We start from the raw sequence: 15,929 nt of genomic DNA, 5'->3' as shown, positions 1-15,929 counted from the left end.
GCCACCAGATATGAGTGGTGTGTTAACTAGTACTATTCTTATCAGTTTAATCCCTGTTATGTCCTCTATCAGGGGACGTGTATATGGCATGGATTTTAGTAACCGGGAGATGGAAGAAGATGCTTGGTCAGTCCTCCTACTTCCAATTTGGGGCACTGCGCGTGCAATCTAATGTGCCACCAGATAGGAGTGGTGTGTTAACTAGTACTATTCTTATCAGTTTAATCCCTGTTACATCCCCTTTCTGACAGGACACTTGAAGCGGGGTAGGCCAGAAGTTCTATGGCAAAATGTGATAGCTCAGGCCACAGGTCAAGCCTGCACAACCAGTAGTCAAGGGGTTCATCGCTCCTCAGAGTGTCGATATCTGCAGTTAAGGCGAGGTAGTCTGCTACCTGTCGGTTGAGTCGTTCTCTGAGGGTGGACCCTGTGCCACCAGATAGGAGTGGTGTGTTAACTAGTACTATTCTTATCAGTTTAATCCCTGTTACGTCCCCTATCAGGGGACGTGTATATGCCATCAATTTTAGGAACCCGGAGATGATTTTAGGAACCGGGAGATGGAAAAAGATGCTTGGACACCCAGTACAGGTCGTTTTCCTTCAGCCTTTTTATACCAGGGTCCCTCAACAGGCACGACAGCATGAAAGACCCCATATGCCATTACTTCCTTTTGCACAATCGAGTACAGGTTGGGGATTGCTTGGTCGCTCCTCCTACTTCAAATTTGGGGCACTGCGCGTGCAATCTAATGTGCCACCAGATAGGAGTGGTGTGTTAACTAGTACTATTCTTATCAGTTTAATCCCTGTTATGTGCCTTTTTTTTTTGTTTGGTTTTTGAAGCCACAGTGCAGCACCAAAGGCTAGAAAACTTAGTCATGTACACATGCCTGAAAAATTAGGTATTGTTGCAGCCGCTGCTGTAGCAGCGGCCAGAAAAATTGATGTTTGTTTCCCAGGCAGAAAGTGCCCTAAAACATTGCAGCTTGAACCCTAGTTGGTGGCGGATAAGTCACGCAAGTCATCCGGCATTCAGAGCTAAAATACAGCAGCGTGTTGACCATTTTTAGGCCAAGGCAGCTCATCTCATCAGGCCTTTTTTAGTCTAATGTATCGCCCAATGTCAGTCCCTTCGGGATCCACCCCTCATTCATCTTAATAAAGGTGAGGTAATCAAGACTTTTTTGACCTAGCCTACTCTTCTCAGTGACAATACCTCCTGCTGCACTCAAGGTCCTTTCTGACAGGACACTTGAAGCGGGGCAGGCCAGAAGTTCGATGGAAAATTGTGATAGCTCAGGCCACAGGTCAAGCCTGCACAACCCGTAGTCAAGGGGTTCATCGCTCCCCAGAGTGTTGATATTGGCAGTTAAAGCGAGATAGTCTGCTACCTGTCAGTCAAGTCGTTCTCTGAGGGTGGACCCCGAAGGGCTGTGGCGATGCGTAGGACTTAAAAAGCTCCGCATGTCCTCCATCAACAACATGTCTGTAAAGCATCCTTTCCTTGCCGGCGTGGTCGTGGGAGGAGGAGGAGGATTACTTTCACCTCTTCCCCTGTTAGATTTCCGTTGTGCTGTGACATCACCCTTATACGCTGTGTAAAGCATACTTTTTAATTTATTTTGGAACTGCTGCATCCTTTCCGACGTGGTAATTTGGTAACATTTCAGGCACTTTATGCTTATACCGGGGTTCTAGTAGCGTGGACACCCAGTACAGGTTGTTCTCCTTCAGCTTTTTTATACGAGGGTCCCTCAACAGGCACGACAGCATGAAAGACCCCATTTGCACAAGGTTGGATGCTGAGCTACTCATGTCCCGTTCCTCATCCTCAGTGATCTCACTGAAGGTATGTTCTTCCCCCCAGCCACGTACAATACCACGGGTACCAGATAGGTGACAACGAGTACCCTGGGATGCCTGTTGTGTTTGGTCTTCCTCCTCCTCCTCAAAGCCACATTCCTCCTCTGACTCCTCTTCCTCACAATCCTCTTCCATCGTTGCCGCAGGTCCAGCAAGCGATGCTGATAAGGCTGTTTCTGGTGGTGATGGTGACCACAACTCTTCCTTTTCCTCTTCACGCTCATCTACGGCCTGATCCAGCACTCTTCGCAGGGCACGCTCCAGGAAGAAAACAAAAGGTATGATGTCGCTGATGGTGCCTTTGGTGCGACTGACTAGGTTTGTCACCTCCTCAAAAGGACGCATGAGCCTACAGGCATTGCGCATGAGCGTCCAGTAACGTGGCAAAAAAAATCCCAGCTCCGCAGAGGCTGTCCTAGCACCCCGGTCATACAAATATTCATTTTTCTTGTTGGAGCAGGCGGTCGAACATTAGGAGTGTTGAATTCCAACGTGTCGGGCTGTCGCAAATCAAGCACCTCACTGGTATGTTGTTTTGCCGCTGGATATCTGACAAGTGCGCCATGGCCGTGTAGGAACGCCTGAAATGGCCACACACCTTCCTGGCCTGCTTCAGGATGTCCTGTAAGCCTGGGTACTTATGCACAAAGCATTGTACGATCAGATTACACACATGTGCCATGCACGGCACATGTGTTAACTTGCCCAATTTCAATGCCGCCACCAAATTACTTCCGTTGTCAAAAACCACTTTGTCGATCTCCAGTTGTTGCGGAGTCAGCCACTGATCCACCTGTGAGTTCAGGGCAGACAGGAGTGCTGGTCCGGTGTGACTCTCTGCTTTCAGGCAAGTATACCCCAAGACGGCGTGACACTGCCATATCCAGGATGTGGAATAGTACCTGGGGAGCTGGGGGGTGCCGTTGATGTGGAGCAAGACACAGCAGCAGAAGAGGACTCAGCCGAGGAGGTTATGGAAGAGGATGGAGTAGGAGGAGTAGAGGAGGTGGCAGCAGGCCTGCCTGCAAGTCGTGGTGGTGTCACCAACTCCTCTGCAGAGCCACGCATTCCATGCTTGGCAGCCGTCACCAGGTTTACCCAATGTGCAGTGTAGGTGATATACCTGCCCTGACCATGCTTTGCAGACCAGCTATCAGTGGTCAGATGGACCCTTGCCCCAACACTGTGTGCCAGACATGCCATTACTTCCTTTCGCACAATCGAGTACAGGTTGGGGATTGCCTTTTGTGCAAAGAAATTTCTGCCGGGTACCTTCCACTGCGGTGTCCCAATAGCTACAAATTTTTTGAATGCCTCAGACTCCACCAGCTTGTATGGTAAAAGCTGGTGGGCTAAGAGTTCAGACAAGCCAGCTGTCAGACTCCGGGCAAGGGGGTGACTTTGTGACATTGGCTTCTTACGCTCAAACATGTCCTTGACAGACACCTGACTGTGGGCAGATGAGCAGGAACTGCTCCGGTTGAGAGACGGATTGGCGGATGGTTGAGAGGGGGCAAGGAGGACAGCAGTGGTTGACGTGGCTGAACATGCTGGACCAGGAGGAGGATGGCGGCTTTTAGTTTGTGGGCTGCTTGTACTACTCATGTGTTGATCCCATAGGCGTTTGTGATGTGAGATCATGTGCCTTCGCAAAGCAGTTGTACCTAGGTGGGTGTTGGACTTCCCACCACTCAGTTTCTTTTGGCACAGGTTGCAAATTGAATTGCTGTTGTCAGAGGCAGACACACAAAAAAAAGCCACACTTCTGAGCTCTGCAATGACGGCATTCTGGTGGTGGCAACAGCATGTGTTGATTGGTGTGCTGTCTGGCTGACCCTGGGTGCCGATGCATGCTGTCTGACTGTGCCACTAGCTCCTTGCGATGACCTCCCCCTGCTTCCAACTCGTCTCCTCCTCCTCCTCTCTGTCTCCCCATCTGAACTTTCCCCCTCTTCTTCTTCTCTTCTAGAGGCCATCCACGTGACATCCACGGACGCATCGTCATCATCAACCACTTCACTTGTATCTGAAAAGTCAACAAAGGTAGCAGCGGCGGGTACAACATTATCATCATCACACCGTACGTCGTCCATGTCTGTTATGCTGCCTGACTGAGACATATCACTGTTATCTACATCCTCTGTCAATGATGGTTGCGCATCACTCATTTATTCAAACTGATGTGTACATAACTCCTCTGACAGATCAAGTGAAGCGGCTGTGGTGCTAGTGTTGGTGGTGGCAGCAGTCGGGCGAGTGGTAACTTCAGAGGTGCCCGAAGCTAAGCTGGAGGAGGATGGTGTGTCAAGGTTCCGAGCGGAAGCTGTAGAAGATTGGGTGTCCTGTGTTATCCAGTCAACTATGTCCTCCTCAGAACTTTTCGAGTCCAGTGTACGTGTCCTCTGAACACTGGGCATTATTCTATGGCCAAAGGGAATCACAGCACCACGACCACGACGGCCCCTGCGGGTTGGCCTGCCTCTGCCTTTAATTTTTTTTTCGATTAGTGGTACTATGCGTGCAAGCTACTGTAAGTGGGCACAGTATACACTGTGAGCCTGACACAAACAAGCAGACTGATGTTTCACAGTCAAAAATTTTTTTTTTTTAAATGTACACTTAAACTACTATTAAACATGATATGAGTGGTGGCACTGGGCAAGTGGGCACAGTATACACTGTGAGCCTGACACAAAAAAGCAGACTGATGTTTCACAGTAAAAATAGTTTTTTTTATTTTTAAAATGTACACTTACACTACTATTAAACAAGATATGACTGGTGGCACTGGGCAAGTGGGCACACTATAAGCTGTGAGCCTGACACACATGCTGGCAGGCAGGCAACTGCAATTAGATTACACAAGTAGATGGATGTCAATTTTTTTTTAAAACAATTACACTACTGTTACACCAGATATGACTAGTGGCACTGGGCAAGTGGGCACACTATACCCTGTGAGCCTGACACACACGCTGGCAGGCAGGCAACGGCAATTAGATTACACTAGCAGACTGATGTCAAAGTTTTCTTTTTAAAAATTTACACTACTGTTACAAAAGATATGACTGGTGGCACTGGGCAAGTGGGCACATTATACACTGTGAGCCTGATACACACACTGGCAGGCAGGCAACTGTAATTAGATTACACTAGCAGACTGATGTCAAAGTTTTTTTTTTAAATTTACACTACTGTTACAAAAGATATGACTGGTGGCACTGGGCAAGTGGGCACACTATACGCTGTGAGCCTGACACACACAATGGCAGCCAGGCAACTGGAATTAGATTACACTAGCAGACTGATGTCAAATGATTTTTAAAAAAATTTACACTACTGTTACACCAGATATGACTGGTGGCACTTGGTAAGTGGGCACACTATACGCTGTGAGCCTGACACACACGCTGCCTGGCAGGCAGGCAACTGCAATTAGATTACACTAGCAGACTGATGTCAAAGTTTTTTTAAAAAAAAATTACACTACTGTTAAACCAGATATGACTGGTGGCACTGGGCAAGTGGGCACACTATACGCTGTGAGCCTGACACACACGCTGGCAGGCAGGCAACTGCAATTAGATTACACAAGCAGACTGATGTCAAAGGTTTTTTTTAAAAAAAAATTACACTACTGTTACACCAGATATGACTGGTGGCACTGGGTAATTGGGCACACTATACGCTGTGAGCCTGACACACATGCTGCCTGGCAGGCAGGCAACTGCAATTAGATTACACTAGCAGACTGATGTCAAAGTTTTTTTTTTTTTAAAACATTTACCCTACTGTTTAACCAGATATGACTGGTGGCACTGGGCAAGTGGGCACACTATACGCTGTGAGCCTGACACACACGCTGGCAGGCAGGCAACTGCAATTAGATTAAACTAGCAGACTGATGTCAAAGTTTTTTTTTAAAAATGTACACTACTGTTACACCAGATATGACTGGTGGCACTGGGCAAGTGGGCACACTATACGCTGTGAGCCTGACACACACGCTGCCTGGCAGGCAGGCAACTGCAATTAGATTACACTAGCAGACTGATCTCAAAGTTTTTTTTTAAAACATTTACACTACTGTTAAACCAAATATGACTGGTGGCACTGGGCAAGTGGGCACACTATATGCTGTGAGCCTGACACACACGCTGGCAGCCAGGCAACTGCAATTAGATTAAACTAGCAGACTGATGTCAATTTTTTTTTTTAAAAAATTTACACTACTGTTACAACAGATATGACTGGTGGCACTGGGCAAGTGGTCACACTATACGCTGTGAGCCTGACACACACACTGGCAGGCAGGCAACTGCAATTAGATTAAACTAGCAGACTGATGTCAATTTTTTTTTTTTTTTAAATTTACACTACTGTAACACCAGATATGACTGGTGGCACTGGGCAAGTGGGCACACTATACGCTGTGAGCCTGACACACACACTGGCAGGCAGGCAACTGCAATTAGATTACACTAGCAGACTGATGTCAAAGTTTTTAAAAAAAATATATACACTACTGTTACACCAGATATGACTGGTGGCACTGGGCAAGTGGGCACACTATACGCTGTGAGCCTGACACACACGCTGCCTGGCAGTCAGGCAACTGCAATTAGATTACACTAGCAGACTGATGTCAAAGTTTTTTTTTAAAACATTTACACTACTGTTACACCAGATATGACTGGTGGCACTGGGCAAGTGGGCACACTATACGCTGTGAGCCTGACACACACGCTGCCTGGCAGGCAGGCAACTGCAATTAGATTACACTAGCAGACTGATCTCAAAGTTTTTTTAAAAAACATTTACACTACTGGTAAACCAGATATGACTGGTGGCACTGGGCAAGTGGGCACACTATATGCTGTGAGCCTGACACACACGCTGGCAGCCAGGCAACTGCAATTAGATTAAACTAGCAGACTGATGTCAATTTTTTTTTTTTTTTAAATGTACACTACTGTTACACCAAAAATGAGTGGTGGCACTGGGCAAGTGGGCACACTATACTCTGTGAGCCTGACACACACGCTGCCTGGCAGGCAGGCAACTGCAATTAGATTACACTAGCAGACTGATCTCAAAGTTTTTTTAAAAAACATTTACACTACTGGTAAACCAGATATGACTGGTGGCACTGGGCAAGTGGGCACACTATATGCTGTGAGCCTGACACACACGCTGGCAGCCAGGCAACTGCAATTAGATTAAACTAGCAGACTGATGTCAATTTTTTTTTTTTTTTAAATGTACACTACTGTTACACCAAAAATGAGTGGTGGCACTGGGCAAGTGGGCACACTATACTCTGTGAGCCTGACACACACGCTGCCTGGCCGGCAGGAAACTGCAATTAGATTACACTACCAGACTGATGTCAAAGTTTTTTTTTAAAACATTTACACTACTGTTACACCAGATATGACTGGTGGCACTGGGCAAGTGGGCACACTATATGCTGTGAGCCTGACACACACGCTGGCAGGCAGGCAACTGCAATTAAATTACACTAGCAGACTGATGTCAAAGTTTTTTTAAAAAAAATTTACACTACTGTTACACCAGATATGACTAGTGGCACTGGGCAAGTGGGCACACTATACGCTGTGAGTCTGACACACACGCTGGCAGGCAGGCAACTGCAATTAGATTACACTAGCAGACTGATGTCAAAGTTTTTTTAAAAAAAATTTACACTACTGTTACACCAGATATGACTAGTGGCACTGGGCAAGTGGGCACACTATACGCTGTGAGTCTGACACACACGCTGGCAGGCAGGCAACTGCAATTAGATTACACTAGCAGACTGATGTCAATTTTTTTTTTTTTTTAATTTACACTACTGTTACACCAGATATGACTGGTGGCACTGGACAAGTGGGCACACTATACGCTGTGAGCCTGACACACATGCTGCCTGGCAGGCAGGCAACTGCAATTAGATTACACTAGCAGACTGATGTCAAAGTTTTTTTTTTTTAAATTTACACTACTGTAACACCAGATATGACTGGTGGCACTGGGCAAGTGGGCACACTATACACTGTGAGCCTGGCACACACTCTGGCAGGCAGGCAACTGCAATTAGATTACACTAGCAGACTGATGTCAAAGTTTTTTTTAAAAAAAATTACACTACTGTTACACCAGATATGACTGGTGGCAATGGACAAGTGGGCACACTATACGCTGTGAGCCTGACACACACGCTGGCAGGCAGGCAACTGCAATTAGATTACACTAGCAGACTGATGTCCATTTTTTTTATTTACACTACTGTTACACCAGATATGACTGGTGGCACTGGGCAAGTGGGCACACTATACGCTGTGAGCCTGAAACACACGCTGCCTGGCAGGCAGGCAACTGCAATTAGATTACACTAGCAGACTGATGTCAAAGTTTTTTTTAAAAAAAATTTACACTACTGTTACACCAGATATGACTGGTGGCACTGGGCAAGTGGGCACACTATACGCTGTGAGCCTGACACACACACTGGCAGGCAGGCAACTGCAATTAGATTACACTAGCAGACTGATGTCAAAGTTTTTTAAAAAAATATATACACTACTGTTACACCAGATATGACTGGTGGCACTGGGCAAGTGGGCACACTATACGCTGTGAGCCTGACACACACGCTGCCTGGCAGTCAGGCAACTGCAATTAGATTACACTAGCAGACTGATGTCAAAGTTTTTTTTTAAAACATTTACACTACTGTTACACCAGATATGACTGGTGGCACTGGGCAAGTGGGCACACTATACGCTGTGAGCCTGACACACACGCTGCCTGGCAGGCAGGCAACTGCAATTAGATTACACTAGCAGACTGATCTCAAAGTTTTTTTAAAAAACATTTACACTACTGGTAAACCAGATATGACTGGTGGCACTGGGCAAGTGGGCACACTATATGCTGTGAGCCTGACACACACGCTGGCAGCCAGGCAACTGCAATTAGATTAAACTAGCAGACTGATGTCAATTTTTTTTTTTTTTTAATTTACACTACTGTAACACCAGATATGACTGGTGGCACTGGGCAAGTGGGCACACTATACGCTGTGAGCCTAACACACACGCTGGCAGGCAGGCAGGCAACGGCAATTAGATTACACTAGCAGACTGATGTCAACGTTTTTTTAAAAAATATTTACACTACTGTTACACCAGATATGACTGGTGGCACTGGGCAAGTGGGCACACTATACGCTGTGAGCCTGACACACACACTGGCAGGCAGGCAACTGCAATTAGATTACACTAGCAGACTGATGTCAAAGTTTTTTTAAAAAATATATACACTACTGTTACACCAGATATGACTGGTGGCACTGGGCAAGTGGGCACACTATACGCTGTGAGCCTGACACACACACTGGCAGGCAGGCAACTGCAATTAGATTACACTAGCAGACTGATGTCAAAGTTTTTTTTTAAAACATTTACACTACTGTTACACCAGATATGACTGGTGGCACTGGGCAAGTGGGCACACTATACGCTGTGAGCCTGACACACACACTGGCAGCCAGGCAACTGCAATTAGATTAAACTAGCAGACTGATGTCAATTTTTTAAAAAAAAAAAAATGTACACTACTGTTACAACAGATTTGACTGGTGGCACTTGGCAAGTGGGCACACTATACGCTGTGAGCCTGACACACACGCTGGCAGCCAGGCAACTGCAATTAGATTAAACTAGCAGACTGATGTCAAATTTTTTGTTAAATTTTTTTATACTACTGTTACACCAGATATGACTGGTGGCACTGGGCAAGTGGGCACACTATACGCTGTGAGCCTGACACACACGCTGCCTGGCAGGCAGGCAACTGCCTTTAGATTACACTAGCAGACTGATGTCAAAGTTTTTTTTAAAAAAATTTAGACTACTGTTACACCAGATATGACTGGTGGCACTGGGCAAGTGGGCACACTATACGCTGTGAGCCTGACAAACACGCTGGCAGACAGGCAACGGCAATTAGATTACACTACCAGACTGATGTCAAAGTTTTTTTTTAAATGTACACTACTGTTACACCAAAAATGAGTGGTGGCACTGGGCAAGTGGGCACACTATACTCTGTGAGCCTGACACACACGCTGGCAGGCAGGCAACTGCAATTAAATTACACTAGCAGACTGATGTCAAAGTTTTTTTAAAAAAAATTTACACTACTGTTACACCAGATATGACTAGTGGCACTGGGCAAGTGGGCACACTATACGCTGTGAGTCTGACACACACGCTGGCAGGCAGGCAACTGCAATTAGATTACACTAGCAGACTGATGTCAAAGTTTTTTTTAAAAAAATTTACACTACTGTTACACCAGATATGACTAGTGGCACTGGGCAAGTGGGCACACTATACGCTGTGAGTCTGACACACACGCTGGCAGGCAGGCAACTGCAATTAGATTACACTAGCAGACTGATGTCAATTTTTTTATTTTTTAAATTTACACTACTGTTACACCAGATATGACTGGTGGCACTGGACAAGTGGGCACACTATACGCTGTGAGCCTGACACACATGCTGCCTGGCAGGCAGGCAACTGCAATTAGATTACACTAGCAGACTGATGTCAAAGTTTTTTTTTTTTAAATTTACACTACTGTAACACCAGATATGACTGGTGGCACTGGGCAAGTGGGCACACTATACACTGTGAGCCTGGCACACACTCTGGCAGGCAGGCAACTGCAATTAGATTACACTAGCAGACTGATGTCAAAGTTTTTTTTTAAAAAAATTACACTACTGTTACACCAGATATGACTGGTGGCAATGGACAAGTGGGCACACTATACGCTGTGAGCCTGACACACACGCTGGCAGGCAGGCAACTGCAATTAGATTACACTAGCAGACTGATGTCCATTTTTTTATTTTTTTTATTTACACTACTGTTACACCAGATATGACTGGTGGCACTGGGCAAGTGGGCACACTATACGCTGTGAGCCTGAAACACACGCTGCCTGGCAGGCAGGCAACTGCAATTAGATTACACTAGCAGACTGATGTCAAAGTTTTTTTTTTAAAAAATTTACACTACTGTTACACCAGATATGACTGGTGGCACTGAACAAGTGGGCACAGTATACGCTGTGAGCCTGACACACACCTGCCTGGCAGGCAGGCAACTGCAATTAGATTGCAAAGAGAAAAAAAATGATGTTCTAGCCCTAAAAAGGGCTTTTTGGGGTGCTGTCCTTACAGCAGAGATCAGATGAGTCCTTCAGGACTGTAGTGGACACTGAATACACTAGCCTAGCTATCGATTTCCCTATTAAATCAGGAGCAGCTACACTGTCCCTCCTCTCACTAAGAAAGCACACTCAAAATGAATCTAAAATGGATGCTGTCCACGAGTTGGAAGGGTCTGGGAGGGAGGGTCTGCTGCTGATTGGCTGGAATGTGCCTGCTGACTGTGAGATACAGGGTCAAAGTTTACTCAATGATGATGAATAGGGGGCGGATCGAACATCGCATATGTTCGCCCGCAGCTGCGAACGCGAACAAGCTATGTTCGCCGGGAACTGTTTGCGGCAGAACTGTTCGCGACATCACTAAGTATAAGTGCCAAAGCTTCTTCCTCAGTAACAGGGGAGAATGAGCTAAGTCTAAGCTTAGGTGGGTTGTGGTTAATTGAGAGCATTTGAGGGGGGGGAATGGAATTATGTTGAGAGCTGATTTCATTTCTAATGGAGTCGATTTTGTTATTGAAGTGGCTGGCAAAGTTTTAAGCTGACAGAGAAGTTGTGTTAGGAGGTGGGGGAGGGCAGAGGAGAGTATTGAAAGTGGAGAACAGACAGAAGGGGAGGAGGCACTGAGACACCGTGCTACAGCTCAGGTGGGAAAGAGCTAATCTCTCCACAACTAAACAGCGCAAGCAATTTCCTAGGGGCCGTGTAAAGTCATAACGGCTACCGGATTCTAGCACTCTTGGTGCAGCTTGCTAATATCCCCAGCCTGCGCTGGGGTCTCTTATTAGCATACGGCTTACTTTCTAGGTGGTTGAGAGGCCTCTCACCCGGGCCTATCTGGGTAACATCAACTAATTGGCAACCAAAACAAGCCCAACGTGGATTTCTTCTTCTCCCTGCATTTTTTTTTCTATACTGAGGAGGCGCTTACCTGCTTACTTACCGCTCACTTGTGGCTACCTGCTGCCAATTTAAATCAACCAGGTAAAGTGCAGAGAACGGAGTCACATACAGCCTGGATCTGTACCACTCTGTGAGCTCGGAGAGAAGATTCCCCAGGCCCCTTATGTTTGCAGCACTGGTCACCTGTCCCACAGAAAGGCAGCCAGACATCGATCGCCTGTAACCTAATTCGAGCAGGCAAAGGGAAGAGAACGGAGATACATACAGCCTGGTTCTGTATTACTGGCTGTCATGCAAAGAACCAACTTCAGAGGCGGGAGCACACACTTGTGATGCTAGCAGATACTCCCTGAACCTGGGTCTGCCAGCTCTGAGAGGTCTGATCCTTGAGGGCGGTGAGAAGTTGTTCCAGGATTCTACTGACTACATCGCCGGACGCCTGTGTAATCGGCCTGACCAGGTGCTATTAGCCTATACGGCTCCACAGAGCAACACTAACATAGACTGCACTTGTTACAACAACCAGAGTTTAACGGAACCTCATGGAAGCAGTGCTAGCCAAATACAGCTCCAAGTGCCACAGCCACGATTACAGATATTGAAGGAAACAAGGACCAGACCATCTATAGGTCCCATTTAACGCCAAGGCAGCGGGGAGCACTGGGCCAACCTAAAGGAGAATTTTCTTGATAAGCTATACCTATAAACTGGTAAGACTATTATCCTGATAAGATTGTGCCTGCTTGATTACGCTTTGTTGCCAGCTAGTTAAAAAGGGGAGAAAGGAAAAGGAAAATACACTTACTAAAAGCCATTTCAGCAAACTGACAGGACTATTAACCCGTTAAGACTGTTTTTGCTTGCTCCTGCTCTGCCACCAGTTATTTAAAAACATTTATTAAAAGCTTTACTAACACCCTGGCAAGACTGCTACCCTGAAAAGACTGTTTCTGTTTGCTTCTGTATTATTGCTAGTGACTTAAAACTGTCTACTAAAAGATTTAAGCTTATTTAAAGGGGCAGTAACCTGCTGGACTTTAAGGCTTGATGTTTTATTTGATATAAGCAAAAAGAAAAAAAAAAGAAAAAAAAGGTGTAATCTGCTTATTGCTTGTTGCTGATATTAACTTGCTTATTGTTCTAACAATGTTGCTCCTTGCTGATATTAACTTGCATATTGTTCTAACACTTTTAGGGGTAATCTATAGTTAGTGATATTTAAAGTTCTGATTTAAATTATGACTGTATAAGCTATATTGACATAAGAGCCTTTGCGACTTGCTTAGTGTTAGACTCTCTGCTTAATGCTTTCTTCTAGTATCTAGCTCAAATTTTTTTGTCTAAATTAAGGGTAAGATTAACATCATCATAAATCTATCTGAGGTTTGGTAAATAACTTAAAGGCATATAAAAACTAACAAGAACTCTTTTTTCTCTAATCTTTTCTTGTTATTCAGTGTCAACACTTTTACTGACAGATAGTGATGTCGCGAACCTAAAATTTTGCGTTCGCGAACGGCGAACGCGACCTTCCGCAAAAGTTTGCGACAGGCGAACCGGGCGAACCGCCATAGACTTCAATAGGCAGGCAAATTTTAAAACCCACAGGGACTCTTTCTGGCCACAATAGTGATGGAAAAGTTGTTTCAAGGGTACTAACACCTGGACTGTGGCATGCCGGAGGGGGATCCATGGAAAAACTCCCATTGAAAATTACATAGTTGATGCAGAGTCTGGTTTTAATCCATAAAGGGGCTAAATCACCTAACATTCCTAAATTGTTTGCAATAACGTGCTTTAAAACATCAGGTATGATGTTGTATCGGTGCATGGGAGGTGACGTAGCTACAGCCTGGGAGGTGTGTAGGTAGCTAACCAATTGCAGCCCTCAAAAAGCCGGTCTAAAGCAATGTACTTGTGGCGGGGTGCCAGCTGAAGGAAGCCGAGCAGACTTCATGAAATACAGGTTCAAGGATTAGCAGCACTCCAGGAGGTAGAGTAAAAACACAGTCTTTATTCTTGCAAATTTAAAAACGGGAAAAAATGACACACAAATAGTGCAATACAGCACAGCACATCAGCAAAAAGGTTCACAAGGAAGGGGAGCGGAGTCCTGACATGTTTCGTGCTATTCAGCACTTAATCATAGGATGATTCTCCACCTGTGTGATGCACCATTTAACTGGTTTTCAACCAATCAAAATTTCCAGAGATATACACACCCTCAAAACAGAGAGAGCTATTATAAATGGTGCCTTACAGAGGAAAACAAGAATAATGAAACAAAAGATAACATAACAATGATTAAAAGAACACCATAGATATAAAAACAATGATATATAGAATGAAAAAACATTGTTGTTAGTTCCTATTATTACACCTTCAATATATTTTCAAATTTGATAAGTTTACAACTCTTCATAAATAATTATTTATTTTCACATACTTTAATGCATAGTGTGTGTCAATAATAGGTACTTAGTTTACACAATTCTGCAACTAGCCTCACGTTCAATTAATTCATATTGATCATATTTAGACTTAAAATGTCCATAAATACCATAATTATCACTTATAACAATTAATAATATGATGTGCATCACAATTATCTTTCTATATATCACAATGACAAATGTGTTAAATCACACAAGTTTCGAAAACACATCCATTAATCATTATAAAAGTGAGTTTGATGTATATTACAAAAAAGGAAGAGAAAATCTTCACATAACAAGTAAAGAGGGGGTGGGGGGGGGGAAATTTGGTAGAAAGAAAAAATGAAACCAGGTAATATGGTGAAACCTCTTATCATGGGATAAAAACAAACAAGAGATAGTAAGATATTACTAATACCTCAATAACATGTTAATGTGAAAGCATATACAATAAATGCAGGTATTAGATATACACTTACACAGACTACTCCACCAAAGGGCATTACAGCAAAATAGCACCAGAAGATCCACAGTCATAAAGAATATATTATAAAAAATATATATATTTACAAACTAGCTAGGAATCAACAAAAAAACTAATGTCCCATTCCTTATTAAGGCCATGCGGTGTCCTAGTATTAAGCTTCCATATCCAATAAAGCTCTTTTTTGGAAAGGATAGAATAAATATTACTTCCTCGAATGGGTCTTTTGGCTACATCAATTACTTTAACTGTAAACTTAGATTGATCTGTAAAATGTATGCCATTAAAGTGTCTAGCTACACTAGAATCTTTGTTATTGTTTTTTATGTCTCTTTTATGTTCCCCTATTCTAGACCTAAGGGCACGTGATGTTTGACCAACGTACTGTTCTAAACATAAAGAGCATTCTATGAGATAGACTACAAATGTAGTGCCACAGTTGACATAATGATCAATCTTAAAATTACCTTTAGTTGAGTAACTATTGAAGTCTATTCCCATAGAAATATGCTGGCAGGTGTGACAGTTCCTTGACAAGCATTTAAAGGTCCCTTTCTTATTAAGCCATTGCACGCTTTTATCTCTGACATTATCATTAATCATACTGGGGGAAAGTTTTTTACCTAATGTAGGTGCCTTTTTCGACACAAATTTAATTTTATCAACAACATTAGCCAAAGTGTTGTCCCCTTTAAGTATAGGTAAGTTCTTTTTGATTATATTACATAAGTCATTGAACTGCAAGGAAAATTCCGTAGAAAATATCACTACATCTTTGTCAAAAGCATCTTTCTTACCCTTACTGAATGAAGGGTTAAAATTTCTCTTGACATCTTCCAAAGACTTCTGTAATGTATCAGGATTGTAACCCCTAGCAATTAGTCTGTCCATTAGTTTATTGGCTTGATGGTTAAACAGATCGTCAGAGTTTGTGTTCCTTCGAAGCCTAAGAAACTGACTTTTTGGAATTGATAGAATTAAATGCTTAGGGTGACA

This window comes from Bombina bombina, chromosome 11 (genome assembly GCF_027579735.1).
Source record: "Bombina bombina isolate aBomBom1 chromosome 11, aBomBom1.pri, whole genome shotgun sequence".
Lineage (NCBI taxonomy): Eukaryota > Metazoa > Chordata > Amphibia > Anura > Bombinatoridae > Bombina > Bombina bombina.
The sequence above is the reverse complement of the archived record's forward strand: the minus strand, read 5'-3'. Positions refer to the sequence as shown.